This window comes from Schistocerca americana, chromosome 7 (assembly GCF_021461395.2).
Source record: "Schistocerca americana isolate TAMUIC-IGC-003095 chromosome 7, iqSchAmer2.1, whole genome shotgun sequence".
Taxonomy (NCBI): Eukaryota; Metazoa; Arthropoda; class Insecta; order Orthoptera; family Acrididae; genus Schistocerca; species Schistocerca americana.
In genome coordinates this window covers 188,738,251-188,759,360 of record NC_060125.1, presented here as the reverse complement: position 1 = coordinate 188,759,360, position 21,110 = coordinate 188,738,251, and the positions used below count along the sequence as shown (strand labels likewise).

Sequence of the window (21,110 nt, the reverse complement as noted above, 5' to 3'; positions counted from 1 at the left end):
TGACTGATAAATTGGTTCACATAGTCGCAGAACAACATCGGAAAGTTTATTGCTAACGTGGTACAATCCTTCTGGCTGCAGCCCAGCGTATATTTCCAGATTATAGAGATAAAATACTTGGGAATCGACAAGAGCAAATATCATAATTCCATATTTGTTTGGTTTGCTAGGTATGTATTGGCGAAAACTGCACCTTCCACGGAATCCTTCAAGTTTCTCATCTAGTGTAACGTTTTCTCCGAGGGTGTAGGATTTCTGGCAATTCTGTACAAACAGAGAAAATATTTCCCGCATCGCTGTTATCTTGTCTAATTTTTTCCTTTCGTCGCGAGTAACACGATTGTCAAATCTAAGGCACCGCATGATGAATTTGAAACGTTTTATGTTCATAACGAGACGAAATTTTTCAATTGTATCCCCATCACTTCCCCACAGATCTTCTAAGCTTTGTCTGTTACTTTTGTTAACACCAGCCAAAAACAGAAGACCAATGAAAGCTTTTAATTCAATAATATCTATAGGTTTTACGTCTCTCTCTCTCTCTCGCTGAAAAGAAGCTTTGATGCTCTCAATATACTGATTGGTATACAAAACTATAATCGAAAAAAATGTCGTCATCTATGAGGCAATTCCAACATTCCAAAGGCGTTCTTAATGCTTACGCCGCACCTATAGGACCAGACAACTTTCGAAAAATATTGTGGGCCCTGAAACGTACTCTCTGCGATGGTGGAACTTTACTCCATTTTGTCTCTTTGTCCCTTCCAGTATAATAATGCTGGATTTCTTCAAGTACTTCCTCGTCGTTTTCACTGTCGTTTTCCTCTTTTTCTGAATCTTCCTGCCGAACTTCAACTGCGTCATCACAATCTGTGTCTACTTCATCTTCAAAATCCTCTTGAACTTCATCATTATCCTCTTCGAACACCATTTTTTGTATTTCTGCAACATGATTTGAGTCAAGGAGGTTGTACGTCTTACTGTAGCCTCCCATGATCAAGTGTGTCACACCTAAAATGATAAAATTCCTATAAAATAACGCAGTCAGGCACAGTGTATCAATTTGATACCTGATACTCAAAACATTCATAACTGACGATTAAACTGTCCAAACAGAAAATAAGTGCATTATACATTGTATATTAACATTGTACTACTTACTAAGTTATGTTGATAACCAAAGAAATGAATTGTTGAAATGCAACACGAATGGGCGCAGTGTATCAAACTGATCAATCAGCACATATATCGACAACAGAGCAGTCGTATCGACACTGAAGCACACAACAATGACAAGCGTTCGGAAGAGGCTAGCTGCTAGCGAGTAGGCCTCAGTGCTGCCACTCGTTGACAAATAATTTACAGTAAACTTCGAGGTGTATGAATTTGAACAGCCGCGCCCCACGGAAGGTTCATTCCACCTCGTTTGCCAATGGAGTCATGACCTGGAATATCTCACAATCATAAAGGATTTTCATTTATAGAGGCACTTGATGATAATATTGGGATGGATAGACAGGCCACCATGTTACAAAAACCATCGCTGTAAACAATGATGTGGCTAGGGACTCATGGACTTATTCAGAAGCTGCTAATTTAGAACGTGAGTAGAACTACTATAGACAATCGTATAAATCATTTTTTTATTTATACACGATACTTATCAATTTTTCTCTTTTATTTCCGAAGAGATGAAGAGATGTGGAGGATCCATTTTTATCCCTCTTAGGAAAGGTATTCTTGCTAAAATACCATGCATTAATGTCCAGAACATTACTGATAGTTATTGGTTTGCATGGTCACTTCTGTCTAGCAACAGAAATCACACTACAAATGCAGTACTTCCGAGGACTTACAACACATCTAATGTCCATGGCCATCAAAATTTCCGAGGCATCTCATTCCCCCTAAAACTCCAAGGCCTACCAAAATTCGACAGGCAGCGCCCAGATTATTCAATTCATGTATGCGCCCAGGACGTTGATGAAAGCAAGTCAGAAGATTACCATGAGCACATTGTTCAGAACAAACAAGCCACTCACAAATTTGTTGGACCCATCTGCTTTTCAAAATTATCTGGTCAGTTCCCAAAACACATAGATCTGTTACCATTCTCCAAGTGCAAGAAGCAACAATGTGAGTGGATCAGAAACATGTCCTGCCTACTTTCCTCTCAGCTGAGTAGAAGGTACTGTACAAGAAATTTTTGATGTAGGTTTTTCTACACTTTTACCAAGAGAGGGGTTCTAGAAAGGTACACCATTGATAGCTTGAGCAATGAATCAGTACATGTGGATGTACCTAGCGAGGGTTTCTTAAAGTTCAAGAATGCCTACGGCTAGGAGTGATGTATCTTCATGACATATGGCAACTTCAAGGGTTCTCTAGTTCCTGTGGCGCAGTGAGAAGATTAACCCAATGTCTCTCACACTACCTGCCCAGAATCGCAAGTATTGTATACAGCAGCATATCATGTGGTTTGCTCACAACAATTTTGAAACACACGTTAGAGATAATCCTGTAAGATTATTGCTCACTGCACTCTAAATACATATATGGGAATTCATGGGATTTATCAGAAAAACATCTCAATGACCAACTCATAGAAGAAAGATTTCTTGTATGAGCAGGTTGTTGATGGTCATATTTGTTGGCTGCCATTGTACAGAGAAGCCAAATCCCATATCAAGACTGCTGTCATCTTATGGGGAAGTTCCATGGCATAGCTCGCAAAACATGTGACTTGAAGTACTAACTTCTGTGGCGTATATTTGTCTTGTTTCAGAGTTCGAGAGGGCATGAAGCTCACTTTCAGCATTAGGCTAATTTCGGTCGGAAAAGTTACAAGATCAGTGTCTTTCCTGATGTTGTTGACAAATATATCTCTTATTCCAAAAGAATCACGCCTAAAATGTAGTCCTAATTCCACGACTTGTTTTGTTTTCTATATGCTTCTCTTTACAAAATTTCTGATACAGTGCTTCAGAAGGATATACATGTCAGCAGAGCCACATACCCTGATGATGCAAATTTTCAGCTTGTGACAAATTGGGAAGTCTTGCCACATGAATACCTGGATTCATTGGAGAGAATCCTCGAAGCCACATTGCCCAACAACCACATTTCCAGCAACCTAACATACTGTGCCATAGTAGTTGCAGACTGTGAGCATGTCGTGAATGTTTGGCAGGAACTCGGCATTTGTGGCTTAGGAGAATGTGTTAGGTTCTATATTAAACAAAGATGTACACCAGCTCGTGGACATTTTCGAGAAATTCCGTAGTCTGTAGATGGGCATACACTACCTCGATCCTCCCCTCTATTTCAGCACACGAGGACGCAATGTTGAGACGAATACATGTCAGCATTGAAATGTTGATCGATATTGACATGCTGCCCTTCTCTGAAGGCGACTAGCGCGAGAGACTTTGCCACTGCATGCACAGGTAGGCCAAGGTGAATAACTCAAGAGGATTTAAGTTAGATCCTTTCACTGGATATAAACAGCCTCTACAGTTACGCAATGAAGTCTCCAATTTGGGGCCTTCCAATGAATTTCAAAATGTGAAATAGCCAGAGTCAAGGAAAATTTCCATCATGTGGTTGTAAATATTGGTGAAGGATATGCCCTGGTGGTAGAATTGGCATATCCCACCTATTAGGATGACAAGCACAGCAGCGATCCTCTGTGTCAAGAGTGCCTAGTAGAGCGAAATAGTTCCTTCCCGAAGCTGTTGACAACTCTGACAAATAAGCAGCTACATGTAGTGCACTATACAACCCTCGATCAATGCCTTATGATGACAACTTGCTGGTATCATCTGCGGCATCTCATTCAAGTGGTGTTGCTGGATGAACCCAAGTCGACCAATTGTGTAACCTGACACTGGACATGTAACATGACACTGGAAGGTCTTCTTGGCTTGAATGCTGCATAGAGTAACTACTCTTTATCATTGGAAATGTGTCCCTGTACATTATGCAACTTTAAATTGTGTCATTTTAATTCGTGTCCCTTACAACCAATGCTCACAAGTAGTGTCTTTGATTAGTAATCAAAACGTCCTCGGTCCCAAGATCGAAACTTGCCACTGCTCAAAGTTTGAATAATAGTCTGCTTTAGTGGCCAAAGTCATGTGGCATAAGCAGTCGCCCTAATTCTGCGAACGGCCATGTCACAGAAGGTGCCGAGCAGACAGAGGTTAGCGCACCCATGGGGCGGGAAACTGCCCTAGAGGCGGAAGAATCAGCAATGATCTACGAGATGAGGATGCAGAAGCCAATGGTAACCACTGCATTAAAAACACCTACCGTCTACACACAGGACATGTGGCCAGTAACTGAAAAAGTTTCATGATGATGTGTCCATTGGCAAAAGATTCCAGAAAAGTCTCCCATTCAGATGGACCGTGTAATGTGAGAAGCTTTAACGTGGTAGCGAAACTAAAAATTCTGTAAAGGCTCAATCTAGATATAAAGGGTGTTACAAAAAGGTACGGCCAGACTTTCAGGAAACATTCCTCACACACAAAGAAAGAAAATATGTTATGTGGACATGTGTCCGGAAACGCTTACTTTCCATGTTGCAGCTCATTTTATTACTCCTCTTCAAATCACATTAATCATGGAATGGAAACACACAGCAACTGAACGTACTAGAGTGATTTCAAAGACTTTGTTACAGGAAATGTTCAAAATGTCCTCCGTTAGTGAGGATACATGCATCCACCCTCCGTTGCATGGATTCCCTGATGCGCTGATGCAGCCCTGGAGAATGGCGTATTGTTTCACAGCCGTCCACAATACGAGCACGAAGAGTCTCTACATTTGGTACCGGGGTTGCGTAGACAAAAGCTTTCAATTGCCACCATAAATGAAAGTCAAGAGGGTTGAGGTCAGGAGAGCGTGGAGGCCATGGAATTTGTCCGCCTCTACCAATCCATCGGTCACCGAATCTGTTGTTGAGTAGCGTACGAACACTTCGACTGAAATGTGCAGAAGCTCCATCGTGCATGAACCACATGTGGTGTCGTATTTGTAAAGGCACATGTTCTAGCAGCACAGGTAGAGTATCCCGTATGAAATCATGATAACGTGCTCCATTGAGCGTAGGTGGAAGAACATGGGGCCCAATCAAGACATCACCAACAATGCCTGCACAAACGTTCACAGAAAATCTGTGTTGATGACGTGATTGCACAACTGCGTGCGGATTCTCGTCAGCCCACACATGTTGATTGTGAAAATTTACAATTTGATCACGTTGGAATGAAGCCTCATCCGTAAAGAGAACATTTGCACTGAAATGAGGATCGAAACATTGTTGGATGAACCATTCGCAGAAGTGTACCCGTGGAGGCCAATCAGCTGCTGATAGTGCCTACACACGCTGTACATGGTACGGAAACAACTGGTTCTCCCGTAGCACTATCCGTACAGTGACGTGGTCAACGTTACTTTGTACAGCAGCAACTTCTCTGACGCTGACATTAGGGTTATCATCAACTGCACGAAGAATTGCCTCGTCCATTGGAGGTGTCCTCGTCGTTCTAGATATTCCCCAGTCGCGAGTCATAGGCTGGAATGTTCCGTGCGCCCTAAGACGCCGATCAATTGCTTCGAACGTCTTACTGTCGGGACACCTTCATTCTGGAAATGTGTCTCGATACAAACGTACCGCGCCACGGCTATTGCCCCGTGCTAATCCATACATCAAATGGACGTCTGCCAACTCCGCATTTGTTAACATTGCACTGGATGTAAAACCACGTTCGTGATAAACACTAACCTGTTGATGCTACGTACTGATGTACTGTAGAGCAATGGGTCGCATGTCAACACAAGCACCGAAGTCAACATTACCTTCCTTCAATTGGGCCAACTGCCGGTGATCGAGAATGTACAGTACATACTGAAGAAACTAAAATGAGCTCTAACATGGAAATTAAGCGTTTCTGGACACATGTCCACATAACATCTTCTCTTTATTTGTGTGTGAGGAATGGTTCCTGAAAGTTTGGCCGTACCTTTTTGTAACACCCTGTAGTGGGGGTAAGTGAAGTGTAATGGAAAGAAGACAAGGTAATATCAACAGCAGCAAGAAGTGGTATAACTGGAGTAGGAATCGTTACAAATAGGAAGGTAGTGCAGAGAATGTGTTACTATGAACAGGGCAGTGACAGCGTTGTTCTCATCAGAATCGACAGCAAACCAACAACAATTGGTCAGGTATCCATATGGACGTCGCAAGCTGACGATGAAGAGATAGAGAAAGTATACGAGGATACTGAACAGGTAATTCGGTACGTAAAGGGAGATGAAAATGTAATAGTCATGTGGGACTGGAACGCTGTTGTGGAGAGCTGAATAGAAGAGTTATGGGAGAATATGGGCTTGGTACTGGGATTGAGAGGGAAGAAAGACCAATTGAGTTCTGCTGTAATGAAGCATTATAGAAGCATTAGGGCTATTAAACCATTTGATTTGAATTAAATTACTTCCATGTTACAGAAAGCACTTCTTCTGTTACATCTATCATTTTACATTACGCGTTATTTTTATTTGCAAACGATCAAGAACGCCCTGTTTCAAGTATATCAAACCTTCACGATTCTCAAAGGTGTCCAAACGATTCAGAAAGCAATTCCAGACGTATGTGGCCAGTCAATATCGTCTTCCCATCGCTGCCTGTTTCCCGGTTGCACCGATGTCTGTTGACACCAGGGCTCGGCCTGCTACCCAACGAGCCGCGAGCCTCGACGGCGCATCGTGGACCGCGCACTCCGTTGGCGATACAGCTGCGCGGGCAGCAGGACGAAGCGGTCGGCCGCAGACGGGCTCGGGCGGGTACATATGGCGCGATGCAAGGCTCCAGTCGAGATGCGAAAGAGTACCTGAGAGTTCATCAAACCACGAACGGATGTGTGCAGTGCTATGTATGTGGAAGTTGTTATTTTTGGGGTGTGCACAGAGTACTCATTTAGAAAGTGCAAGAGAAACGCCAACGCTTGATCGCCGAATATGCTGAAAAAACCTTTCTGGGTTATGTTAACGGTAATCTGAATGAGTGGTCCGAAGTCATGAAGCACTGGTGGCATCATTGGGCTGTCGGTGTTCGCTGTGCCTCGATAAATTTGAAAAGATTGGAAACTGCCTCTTGTAGGACCACGTTACAGGCCTCTAGTCTGCTACTGCGCAATTTCTGTGTTTTTGGCTCAATGCATGCGTGCAGTTTTATGTGACTCTGGGTACAATTCCAATTTGCGAGCTATCCGACTCCTGATGTCCATTCATTGCAGCTCAATCCGCAATGTACTTCGGGAGCTGGTCATGATGGTCCTGCACTCACTGAGGTCGAAACGGATTGTCATGAACAAGACATCTCAGGTCCGTGTCGGTCTGTCTCCATTTACGACCACTCTTTATACATCGTATTACACTTATGTGAGTAGCACATTTGTTGTAGTTGCATTGGACAGTCCACAGTCGTATACCAGATGGTTATAATCAAACTGACAGTGTTCTGAGGGTTACAGCGTGGGCTGTGAACGTCACAGGGTGCTGAAACGTCGAAGGTATGATCATTAATCGATGCACTCGCGCAGTATGCTGAAAAATAATATAGTTCCACTTTCTGCTACCAAGTGAAAATATGATGCTGTAAGTACTCAGAATGTGATATGGGAGCAAGAAAAGGGGAGGAACAATTAGACGCATGATAACTGTGATTCTGGCACGGCTATTAGGATATCTTCACGAGTTACAGTAAGTGTTCCTGACTCAGCAACATGCTGCATCCATAACACTGCACCGCCGACAGTTGCTCGCACCATATCTGGTATAATCAGAGCGAAATGTCGTCAGATTCTATCCTCAGGATCAAGATCTTTCAAATTCCCCAACTACTATAAATCACATGGATTTTGGTTGGGGGAGCTGGAAGCCCACACGTCTTGAAATTGCTAGAGATGATAAAAGTGTCTCGAAGCAAATCTGTCACCTGGTAAGCTGTATGTGGTGTCTCTTGTAAGAATGTACTAATGGCGCGGAAACAGTTGAGTTCTGGCAAAGCTGAAATCAATTGCTGCACAAAGATGTCGTCACATCTAACAGACCCGCAAGGTGTCATCTCCTCGAAGAAAAACGGATCGGGAAAGATGGAGCTTAGAATTTAAACCACACAGCCACATAATCTCAATGCAGTGGATGTTCCTGAACAACATGCGGTGGATCAGAATCCCAGGTGCGACAGTTCTGTGCATTCACGGCACAGTGCAGAGTAAAATGTGCCTCTTCCACGCAAAGAATGTTCCTCAGACATACGTCATTGATTTCCACACGTTCCAAAGGACGAAGGGCAAAGTCACGGCATTTTAGCCTGTCCTAGGGCTTCGTTTGTATATTTCGAATCTTGTAGGGATACGAGTGTAAAATGGGCCACAAAATATTTTGAACCGTTGACCAGTGAAGAGACAATTCACGTTATACAGCCGGAGCACTGGCTGCAGAAGTTGGGGAATATGCTGCGCATTTGGCTATAGTGACAGCTACTTCTTCAGCAATTTCCATGGTAATGGGCCAGCTCATTCTCCTTGGTGCACATTGGTTGCATGGATACCCCTGCTGTTTCCATCGTTTCTTGGTGGGAGGATGACTCTCAGATAATTTCTTGATCATATTCTTCAGCCCATTTATTAACAAGGGGCCTCTTCATAGTGTTTCTGTCGACGATATTCACGCAATGCAACGCTGCTGCTGAAGACGTTCTGGTAAAACAACTTTATCAGCAGTGGACGGTCCTTCTTCTCAATAGACATTACGTATGAAGAACAGAAAATATCTAACTTTTGTAATCCTTGACACCAACTGTCACTTCACAAAAGAAATTAGCAAATAACATACTGACATCAAATCAGGAAACATCTTACATTTTGAATGATTACAGCACAGTAGATTACAGCACAGTATTTTCACCGGGTGCCAGAAAGAGGAACTGTTACTTTTTTCGGAGTACTCCTTGAACACGCCAACGATTTTTCGGCGTCCTGCAATGTATGCAGCCCGCACTGCAGATCTCAGAAAACTATCATATAATTATAACCACATGGTACCAATAAATCGAGTGCCTTCATTCATGAGATGCTCATGGTTGCATCCAAACACGATAACTTTTTTCTGCCAGTCCGTTAAGCCTTCATGTAGACCCATCTTCCCGCGCTGATTCCATGAAACTAGCTGACACACACCTTTTCACACCCATGACTGTGGTGCACGGTCACTTGACGACCTGTTACAAACTCTACACCATCTGCAGCACCGATGAACTCTTTTAAGGGGGTGACTAATATCTGTCTGATGCAATTATTAAAAATATGTAGCAGATAAATACATTTTACAAGCTTGTACCACAAATCCGTTATGCTCAACACTTTATATACACAATCAAAATTGCTATTAGGACTACACAGAAACGAGTATACTTACAAGAGAGGAGAGGCACACAGCAATCATCCACAATCCTATTAGTTTTTATTACTGTTACATATCTAGGTTTTGGCTACAAACAGCCATCTTCAGTGCATCTCGAGGCAGTATATATCACCATACGACCTTACTGGTGTATCCCTTCGTAATGAATGAAATGTTGGTCTCCATTGATGTGAAAGAGGGGTGTCTGTGGCTAATAGACATTTGTAATTAGAGGGATATATATTCAGCACCAAATCATGTTATTTGAACACAGAGAATGAGGTGATAATTATTTCCCCTCAAATAACTATCTACTATTAACTAGTATTTGAAATCTGTTTTCATCTGAAACAGTAGTGACCAAGGGCTCATGAAATAAAAGACAACATTATTCAGCCTTACATTAATCACCAAGATATAGGTATAGCATTCTGATTTCTTATTGAGGTATGGTATTTTTGTCAACGGCCTTGCCACAGTGGATACTCCGGTTCCCGTGAGATCACCGAAGTTAAGCGGTGTCGGGCGTGGCCGGCACTTGGATGGGTGACCGTCCAGGCCGCCATGTGCTGTTGCCATTTTTCGGGGTGCACTCAGCCTCGTGATGCCAATTTAGGAGCTACTCGACCGAACAGTAGCGGCTCCGGTCAAAGAAATCTATGACGACCGGGTGAGCGGTGTGCTGACCCCATGCCCCTCCTATCCGTATCCTCAACTGAGGATGACACGGTGATCGGATGATCCAAATGGGCCACTTGTGACCTGAAGACTGAGTGCTTTATGGTATTTTGCAACAGAATAGACACCCTAAATGATAGGATGCACTATATAGTCATAAGATAAGCCTATGCACTCCTCACATACTAATGTCTTTATTATCTGAGAGTCACCCTCCCACCAAGAAACGATGGAAACAGCAGGTATAGCCATGCATACAATGTGCACTAAGGAATAGCATATGTAATGAGGAACACTGTTATATTACAATTTACGGAGAGGGGTTCACTTGCACTAGATATTCAACAGAGGATGGTTCAAATGGCTCTGAGCACTATGGGACTTAACATCTTAGGTCATCAGTCCCCTAGACTTAGAACTACTTAAACCTAACTAACCTAAGGACATCACACACATTCATGCCCGAGGCAGGATTCGAACCTGCGACCGTAGCAGTCCCGCGGTTCCGGACTGCAGCGCCTAGAACCGCATGGCCACCGCGGCCGGCTCAACAGAGGACAATTGGTGGTATCTCTAGGGTGGTTAATGAGTAAAATGCTTAAATGTATAACTTAATTGTTAGCTACAGATTAACAGTTTTCTTTAAGTTAATGTAAATTAGTAATTTAACGACAAAATTAACGAAACGCGAAAGGTGTTGAGTACAGTTCCAAAGAAAACTTAAGATTTACTGATCTCCTTGTTCTAGTTTTTCTTAGTGATACCGTGTTCATTGCTGCGCCAACTGTTTTACCGGGGTGTATTAACGAAAAAAAAATTCAGAGACATATTTGTCAGAGTAATATACCCTGAAAAGCGAACTGTAGTTGCGTACACCGCTACTGAATTTTGGCGTCCTAAAATTTCTGGCAGAGAGCGGCCTGTGATGGGGGATTTCGCGGATGGCTCACATCGGGCCCGCATTGATCTCGTGACAGAAAACCATTTCATTCAGATCAACGCAGGCTCAGCCTGAGTAATCCCCGATTATCCTCCTCCAAGGGACGCCGGCCCTGCAGAGCTCCCTCGGGGCCCAAAGTGATCGAAGGACAGCGATGGAAAAACTGAAATGCCCGTCCCATTTAGGGACTGCTGCGCAGTTCTCATTTGGTCGTAAATGCCAGTGAATTACACCTGTCATTCGCGATATTACGCTCCAGTTACTGAAGCACAATATTCAGCTGCCTATTTTTTCTCTTTTCTTTTAATTCTAAATATGGTAACATGAATGGCTGGCATAATATTGAAACATCAAAAACTTCCAACGTCTCCTTTATATATTCTGTTCCTCAGACTCAGGAGTAAGCGTAAGAGTCTTCCCTGATTCTTTGTTTTTTTGTTTTTTTTTTTTTGTCATGCATTAGGCGTGTTTGATAGGCTAATAAATTTCTATGAAAGAATGAAACATTTCTGTTGCGGCTTCATGGTTGTTAACCTTGATTATTCCAAGGACGATATTAAAAATTTCGACACTGTTGACAGCCGTCTGAATTGGTTGGCGCGTCGACTGCTATTGAAATTGGAAGAAACTGAGTTTCCTGCCGTTATTACACATTTTCATTCAGAGGGTTGAACTGCCACACAAATCAGAACAGTTGTTGATGAACTTCACGCCGTCTCTGCACAATCGTTGAAGTCGAATTACTTTTAGTTCCTCATTGACTCTACTCACCAGGCTTAGTCCCAAGTGACTTTTTCCTGTTACATAACTTCAAACTTTGGCTTAATGGGAAAAAATTCTCATCAGATGAGAAGGTGAAACTTGCAGTCAACGAGTATTTAGTAGAGTTTGACAAAACCTATTTTTCTGATGGCATGAAACAGCTGACGGATCGCTGGACGAAGTGTGTATCGCTCAAAGGAGACTGAAGACAATTAAAGTGAGTTGTTTACGAAACAATCTCTTTTTTCTTGTATTTCTACCACACTTATCGGACCATTCACGCATAATACTCGTACATTTTATTTTGCATCCTACGTCGTCCATATTCTTGATCCACACAGTTACAAGATGAAAATAACTCCAAACAGCGACAGTTGAGAAAGAAAATTTTCAAAAACTACTCACCGTGCAGCCTGATGCTTTATTTATACTCCGCATGCAACTTTATGATGTATGGCGGAGTTTACTTTACGTCCCAACATCAATTACTTTTGCAATCGAGAGTAAGGCCCAGAAAGAACAACAGTTGGTATGTTTCCTTGATAACTGGAATTTCTATAAGCTTAACTTCATCGTCTTTTTACGAAATGTACGTAGCAAAAAGTAATATCGTATCTGACCTTTCTATAAAAGTACGCTTTCGGAATTTTAACACTAAAGTGAAATGCCGTTTGGCGAGGGCCTGCCGGCGGGTAGACCTGATCGGCTGATGCAAGTCTTTTGAAGTGACGTCACTCCGGCGAATTGTTGCGCGTCGACGAGGAGGAAATGATGATGATGAAGACGACACAAACACCCAGTCTCTGAGCGGAGAAAATCTCCAACCCATCCGGGAATAGAACCCGGGCCTCCCGGCATGACAAGCCGGAGCGCTGTCCACTTTTTTTTCTGTCCTCAATTTGTTCGTTAACGTTCGTTGCATTTGTCCAGGAGGGACGTCCCGTGACACCTCTTCAAGTTTGCCGTTGGTTCACTCACTCAGTTTTTTATTACAGAAGGCAGCTAACCCAGTGACTCAGCTACGGTGGCGGACTATTTTAACAGTAAAGCACAGCGTGATTCACAACGCGTCTGTTGAACCTTTGGGTGAACAACTCTGTACCGCTTTCGTGCTTAGTGAACCAACCTATGACGAAACGCACTGTCTTCTTTGGACCATTCTTTCCTCTGTCATTGCTATCTGATAAGGTTCTCGAGGTAGAAATACTTATAATCAGTCGAACGATGGTATTGTATCATCCTACCTGGGTGGACTAAGGATTCTTCCAATCAATCACTGTCATGCAAATCCCGTTTGCTACCATTACTTTTAATCGAATGTGGTCATTCCACTTTATATCGCTACGTACGAATGTTACCACGTGTTTCACGGTTGTGGCCGCTTCCAGTAACTATTCGGCAATCGTACAATTCTCCAATAACGAGTCTGTCCGCCTTTTTATGCGAAATACGTTACAATAGGAACGTGTGAATCACGGAGGGGTCTATTGTTGAAATTTCTAGAGCTCGCGTCCAAGAAGTGTCATTCAGTATTTCTTATCATATACGTCTCACGGTGTCATCACGTCGAGAAACTACAGGAATTGGATGTCATGTGAAGCTTTATCGACAATAGGCTTTCCCACACACCATTCATTGTTGGAGCAGGGAATAGGGGAAAAGATTATGAGATGATAAGTACCCTTCGCCACATACCGCCAGATGTCTTCCAAAAAATAGATGTACACTTGTTTGTATTGAGAATCAACGGCCATGCAACAAGTGTCGATCCTCATTATACTGTCCTACATTTATCTAAAATTTTCTGCCGCCTTGAATTCTTTATATACAACACCATGATTCTGTGAAGCTTCTGGAATTATCTACTAAGTCATTTATACATACTGCAAACAGTACTGGTCCTAACATACTTCTTTTGGGTCTTATATCCGAAAATTTCTCTGTGTGAAGAACGGAACACCGTGTTCAATTTGCAAGGAACTCTTCATTTGGTGACACGGCAACAGAATTTTATCGAATGCCGTACGTAAGCCAAGGAATATATTAATAGCGTGGGTGCCAGTACATACCGCCTGCGTCTCGCGAAGATACAGAACAGGCTTGGTTTCGCACCATTGTTGTTTGCGAATCTGTGTTGGATACTGCAGAAAAGATTTTCGGTGCCCATAAAGATCGTAATATGCGATCGTAAAACGTTTTCCGAAAGTGTAAAAAGGGCGGAGGTGATGCAGGCATACAGCTTCGAGCATCTGTTCACAAGAGAATCCTGACTAGTAAAATCTTTAATTTCTTAGTTATTATTCTAATAGCCTAGACAGTAATACAGATCAATATGTAAAAACAGGCCATATATATATATATATATATATATATATATATATATATATATATATATATATATATATGAAACGAAAGTAAAAATTTATAAATTGATAGTAATATAATATGCCCCTTCCACGATTTGATGGGAATAAGAGCTGGGCACCTACAGAAAGAACAATTGGTGAAACGTAAAGTGCAGAAATGAAGTTCCTAAGAAGAACAAAATGATTCTCAAGACCAGACAACATAAAAAAAACGAAACAGTACGGTAAGAACTATAAGCAGAGGCAACTGAAAGCAGAATAACCAAATGCCGCAACTCCTGGTACAAACAGATATAAAGAATGATCAGTAGACAATTTCCTGATCCAGCCTTAGTTTATAAACCGGAGCTAAGAAGAGATCTTGGAAGATCTTAGAAGAGACAGATAATGTGTGAAGATTAAAGAAGCTCAACACTTAATGTGTGAAGTGTACAAGAAGAAGAAGGAGAAGAAAAGAAAGAGGAAGAGATATTGGTCCAGGTAGTAGTTACAGTGTTAAGCCAACCGTACAGTTTACGTTACATTAAACTGGCTGCAGGAACAATTTACGGGTATGTGCCCTTGGTAATACTGATAGAGTGAATAAGTAAGTCGTGGAAAGTGGAAGGGGAAATGTTTCGATAGTTTTCTGGAACTCAGGTATGTCGAGTTTTGAACATTTGACTCACTGTATGTACAATCAGGTAAAACAACTTACTTGATCGCAGACACGTATTACACTTGGGCAACACTTCCTTACAGAAAGGTGTGCGCTGTTCGGAAGGTTTATTTTCAATAAAATTTCGGCAGAACTGAAAATAATGAGTGATATGCCCAAGGTCAACGAATCGAAGTTGGATGTTTTCCTTGTGGCGCTCATTAGTCGCAGTTCTGCTGGAAGCCTGTTGGAAATGTAACCTACTGAATAGTGCACACCTTTTTGCACAATACTAAAGCAAGTGAGAACGACGCCTTAAGGAAATTTTTGGAATTATTTTAAGAAAGTGTTATCCAAGTGCAATGTCAGTCTACGGTCAATCATGGTATTTCATCTAATCGTACACAGAATTCAGCAAACGTTGAAAACATTTGGTGTACTCCAGATGTCAGTTCCAGAACGTCATCAAAATATAGTTAAAACATTATAACGTCTGATGAAGTACATTAGTAACCTCAATACTGCTGTACATCCATGCATGAAAATACACACTATAACTTTTACGTTTCAGAAAAAATGTTTTTTTTTCACGTACACTGATATAGACATACAAACGACATTAAACTTATCACCACCGTTACAAAAAATGGACATAAGAAACATTAAAATGCCTTTACACTCAAAGGAGCGTAATTGTTCACATACTATTTGATTACATCGCATATACTCGGTCCCTCAAAAGGAAAGATAAATTTTCCGGCTGATGAAAGGGATGGTTATTTCAAGCAAAAGGTTTTTGTAGACGTATGTTCCATCTGATCCTTCTTCCTCTACGACTTTTCTCATTGTGTCAAACCGTGAGTGAAGTTCTACCCAAGATCAAGATAAGACTTGATCTTTCCATATTACTTCGTAGGTTTCTATACCTTATTATGTAATCTGCTTACAAGAATAATATACAGAAGAATGGAAAAGATAGTTGAGAATGCGCTAGGTGACGATCAGTTTGGCTTTAGGAAAAGTAAAGGGACGAGAGAGGCAATTCTGACGTTACGGCTAATAATGGAAGCAAGGCTAAAGAAAAATCAAGACACCTTCATAGGATTTGTAGACCTGGAAAAACCGTTCGACAATATAAAATGGTGCAAGCTGTTTGAGATTCTGAAAAAAGTAGGGGTAAGCTATAGGGAGAGACGGGTCATATACAATATGTACAACAACCAAGAGGGAATAATAAGAGTGGACGATCAAGAACGAAGTGCTCGTATTAAGAAGGGTGCAAGACAAGGCTGTAGCCTTTCGCCCCTACTCTTCAATCTGTACATCGAGGAAGCAATGATGGAAATAAAAGAAAGGTTCAGGAGTGGAATTAAAATACAAGGTGAAAGGATATCAATGATACGATTCGCTGATGACATTGCTATCCTGAGTGAAAATGAAGAAGAATTAAATGATCTGCTGAACGGAATGAACAGTCTAATGAGTACACAGTATGGTTTGAGAGTAAATCGGAGAAAGAGGAAGGTAATGAGAAGTAGTAGAAATGAGAACAGCGAGAAACTTAACGTCAGGATTGATGGTCACGAAGTAAACGAAGTTAAGGAATTCTGCTACCTAGGCAGTGAAATAACCAATGACGGACGGAGCAAGGAGGACATCAAAAGCAGACTCGCTATGGCAAAAAAGGCATTTCTGGACAGAGAAGTCTAGTAATATCAAATACCGGTCGTAATTTGAGGAAGAAATTTCTGAGGATGTACGTCTGGAGTACAGCATTGTATGGTAGTGAAACATGGACTGTGAGAAAACCGGAACAGAAGAGAATCGAAGCATTTGAGATGTGGTGCTACAGACGAATGTTGAAAATTAGATTGACTGATAAGGTAAGGAATGAGGAGGTTCTACGCAGAATCGGAGAGGAAAGGAATATGTGGAAAACACTGATAAGGAGAAGGGACAGGATGATAGGACATCTGCTAAGACATGAGGGAATGACTTCCATGGTACTAGAGGAAGCTGTAGAGGGCAAAAACTGTAGAGGAAGACAGAGATTGGAATACGTCAAGCAAATAATTGAGGACGTAAGTTGCAAGTGCTACTCTGAGATGAAGAGGCTAGCACAGGAAAGGAATTCGTGGCGGGCCGCATCAAACCAGTCAGTAGACCGATCACCAAAAAAAAGCAGCTTCCTCTTATTTTCATCCAACACGCACTGATCATCCAGAACATTATGACCACGTACCTAACAGCCGGTATGTCCACCTTTGGCACGGATAGTTGCGACGGCTCGTCTCGGCATAGAAGCACTGAGGACTTGTTAGGTCGCTGGAGAGAGTTGGCACTACGTCTGCACGCAGAAATCACGTATTTCCAGTAAATTCCGGGGAGTTGGGGGGGGGGGGGGGGGAGGAACTCTATCGACACGTTCAGTCATATCCTAAATGTGTTCTATCGTGTTTAGATCTGGTGAGCTGGGGACCCGCACATCAACTGGAACTCGCCACACTGTTCCTCGAACCACTCCATCACTCTCCTGACCTTGTGACATTGCGCATTATCTTGTTGAAAAATGCCACTGCAGTCGCGAAACAGGATCGTTATCAAGGGGCGTACGTGGTCTGCAAGCAGCGTACGAGCTCCACTGAACTCATGGATGGTTCAAATGGCTCCAAGCACTATGGGACTTATCATATGAGGTCATCAGTCCCCTAGACTTAGAACTACTTAAACCTAACCAACCTAAGGACATCACACACACCCATGCCCGAGGCAGAATTCGAACCTGTGACCGTAGCAACAGCGCGGTTCCGGACAGAAGCTCCTAGAACAACTCGGCTACAGAGCCGGGGAACCCATGGATGCCCACGTGAATGTTCCCTAGAGCATAATGGAGCCGCCGCCAGCTTGGCTCCGACCCGCAGTACAGGTGTGAAGGAGCTGTTCTCCTGACAGACGGCGGATTCACGTCCTCCTGTCGACATGGTGAAGGTTATCAGGATTCATCAGGCCATGCAACAGTAAAACTTAGACAGATCTCGGGCTTTCCAATTCTACACAAGGACAGCATCCTCACTGATACTACGTACATCGTGAGTGTGTGTCTGACTAACAGTCATTCCTCGCCAGGTGACGCCGCTATAGCCTGGGTGTGTTTATATAGATAGTAGATCGATGACAACAAAGTTCACGCTGATCAGTGTATTTTTGTGCATCCATTTACAATATATGTTTTTTAGTGTAGTTGCCTGCCAATTAGCGCCGTTAGAGTAACTTGATATTTCACATCTCACATATTTAAACGAATTTTTGTCCAATTCACTAACCAACTGTGACAGATGTAACACTGCAGTGGTTTTTGTTTTGTGTAAGAGAGAGCGTTTTACCTTAAGTATAATATACCTAGGTACTCATGACGTTTTTCGGTTGACACTTCAGTCCAAAGGCTGACTTAAAGGGTCACAAGAAGATACACACACTAGAGACTACCGTAAGCAGTTTACACTATTTTCTACAGTCTTTATTGTTGTTAGACATAAGGTTGTGTTCTGTACAGCATATTTAAATACACTCCTGGAAATTGAAATAAGAACACCGTGAATTCATTGTCCCAGGAAGGGGAAACTTTATTGACACATTCCTGGGGTCAGATACATCACATGATCACACTGACAGAACCACAGGCACATAGACACAGGCAACAGAGCATGCACAATGTCGGCACTAGTACAGTGTATATCCACCTTTCGCAGCAATGCAGGCTGCTATTCTCCCATGGAGACGATCGTAGAGATGCTGGATGTAGTCCTGTGGAACGGCTTGCCATGCCATTTCCACCTGGCGCCTCAGTTGGACCAGCGTTCGTGCTGGACGTGCAGACCGCGTGAGACGACGCTTCATCCAGTCCCAAACATGCTCAATGGGGGACAGATCCGGAGATCTTGCTGGCCAGGGTAGTTGACTTACACCTTCTAGAGCACGTTGGGTGGCACGGGATACATGCGGACGTGCATTGTCCTGTTGGAACAGCAAGTTCCCTTGCCGGCTAGGAATGGTAGAACGATGGGTTCGATGACGGTTTGGATGTACCGTGCACTATTCAGTGTCCCCTCGACGATCACCAGTGGTGTACGGCCAGTGTAGGAGATCGCTCCCCACACCATGATTCCGGGTGTTGGCCCTGTGTGCCTCGGTCGTATGCAGTCCTGATTGTGGCGCTCACCTGCACGGCGCCAAACACGCATACGACCATCATTGGCACCAAGGCAGAAGCGACTCTCATCGCTGAAGACGACACGTCTCCATTCGTCCCTCCATTCACGCCTGTCGCGACACCACTGGAGGCGGGCTGCACGATGTTGGGGCGTGAGCGGAAGACGGCCTAACGGTGTGCGGGACCGTAGCCCAGCTTCATGGAGACAGTTGCGAATGGTCCTCGCCGATACCCCAGGAGCAACAGTGTCCCTAATTTGCTGGGAAGTGGCGGTGCTGTCCCCTACGGCACTGCGTAGGATCCTACGGTCTTGGCGTGCATCCGTGCGTCGCTGCGGTCCGGTCCCAGGTCGACGGGCACGTGCACCTTCCGCCGACCACTGGCGACAACATCGATGTACTGTGGAGACCTCACGCCCCACGTGTTGAGCAATTCGGCGGTACGTCCACCCGGCCTCCCGCATGCCCACTACACGCCCTCGCTCAAAGTCCGTCAACTGCACATACGGTTCACGTCCACGCTGTCGCGGCATGCTACCAGTGTTAAAGACTGCGATGGAGCTCCGTATGCCACGGCAAACTGGCTGACACTGACGGCGGCGGTGAACAAATGCTGCGCAGCTAGCGCCATTCGACGGCCAACACCGCGGTTCCTGGTGTGTCCGCTGTGCCGTGCGTGTGATCATTGCTTGTACAGCCCTCTCGCAGTGTCCGGAGCAAGTATGGTTGGTCTGACACACCGGTGTCAAAGTGTTCTTTTTTCCATTTCCAGGAGTGTATTTAGCGCCCTACACAATTGCGGTCTGTATAATATATTGAAGCTCTTTGGAATATATGTGTTGTTAAATCTTAAGGTACAGAATTCTATGGCGGGTAAAATGCTAAATGTTTTATACCCATTTATACAAGGTGTTCGGAAATTCCCGTTAAAAATTTCTAGGACTGGCAGAGCACAACAGTTTTAGTTCAGATGTATAACGCTTCCACATCAGCTTTAGGAATAGGAGTAGGCGTGACGCAACACCACTATTAGGCAACAATTCGGAAGCAAAAAATAACGAAACATACATTTATCACTTAAGCGGATTTGTTTGTATTAATACTTAAATATTACGTGTTTATATTATTCCTACACATAAAAAGAACCCAGTATACTGTACATAAAGAACAATATTGATGCATTACAACAAGACATTGTACCTGCGAAGTTTCTTCTGGTACATACTCTCCATTCCATCTGGTGTCTCTTCAGTTTCTACTAGAGCGACCAGAATGCGTGAGAGAATATCTATCCGTGTCTCTACAGGAGTCTCGTAAATGAATCTTTGCGTACGACCCCAAACGAAGTAGTAATCGTCATCCTGTCTGCCCTACTGCATACCAGGACAAGCAACTCTGAAACTTTTCTCTTTCCCTTAGCAGAATTGGACGCTTTACACATCTGAATTGAAACCGTCTCACAACAGAAAAGGTACGTTTCCGGATACGTGTTCCCGTTCAAAATATTATTTATTCACTCTCCTCTACAAGTCCTTGTAGTTTCTAAAAGAAATTTTCGAACACGTGTGGATAGTTAAGCCATACTACGTCGGTCGTGAGCCAGCTTGTAACAGATGGTCTTTCACCATGGAACACGTGATACATACAAATGAACTTAGTTTCTTTGGTTTCTTAATAACTTATCCTGTCTCTAAAACGGAAATCTGAGTTAGTTTCCGGTGGCTTCAGTTCCAAAATGTGTTTGTTCCGTCGTAACGACAAGCGCCACGGCGACGATGAAGAACGGGAGGAGAGAGGGCTCTGAGACGGCGTCAGCCAGCAGTACGCTAAGACGACACGAAGACAGGAGCGGCATCCAGGCTTAGAGAATTTAAGCGCCGCACCGCCAGGTCGCACGGAGTAGAAGACAAGCCGTCCTGAAAATGCAACAGCAGTCACTTACGAACTGAACTGTTTTGCTTGCATTGAAATTGTATATACCGAAGGACAGTAATTTTTTGCATGTTGTCATTTGCTTGCGACACATCTTTGTGAATACACAAAGTTAAAC

General features: G+C 43.2%; 1 pseudogene; it reads left to right on the top strand.

The window, feature by feature from the left end:
- The first annotated feature begins 9,928 nt into the window (after window positions 1-9,928).
- LOC124623526 lies at window positions 9,929-10,046 on the top strand (annotated as a pseudogene).
- The last annotated feature ends 11,064 nt before the right edge of the window (window positions 10,047-21,110 follow it).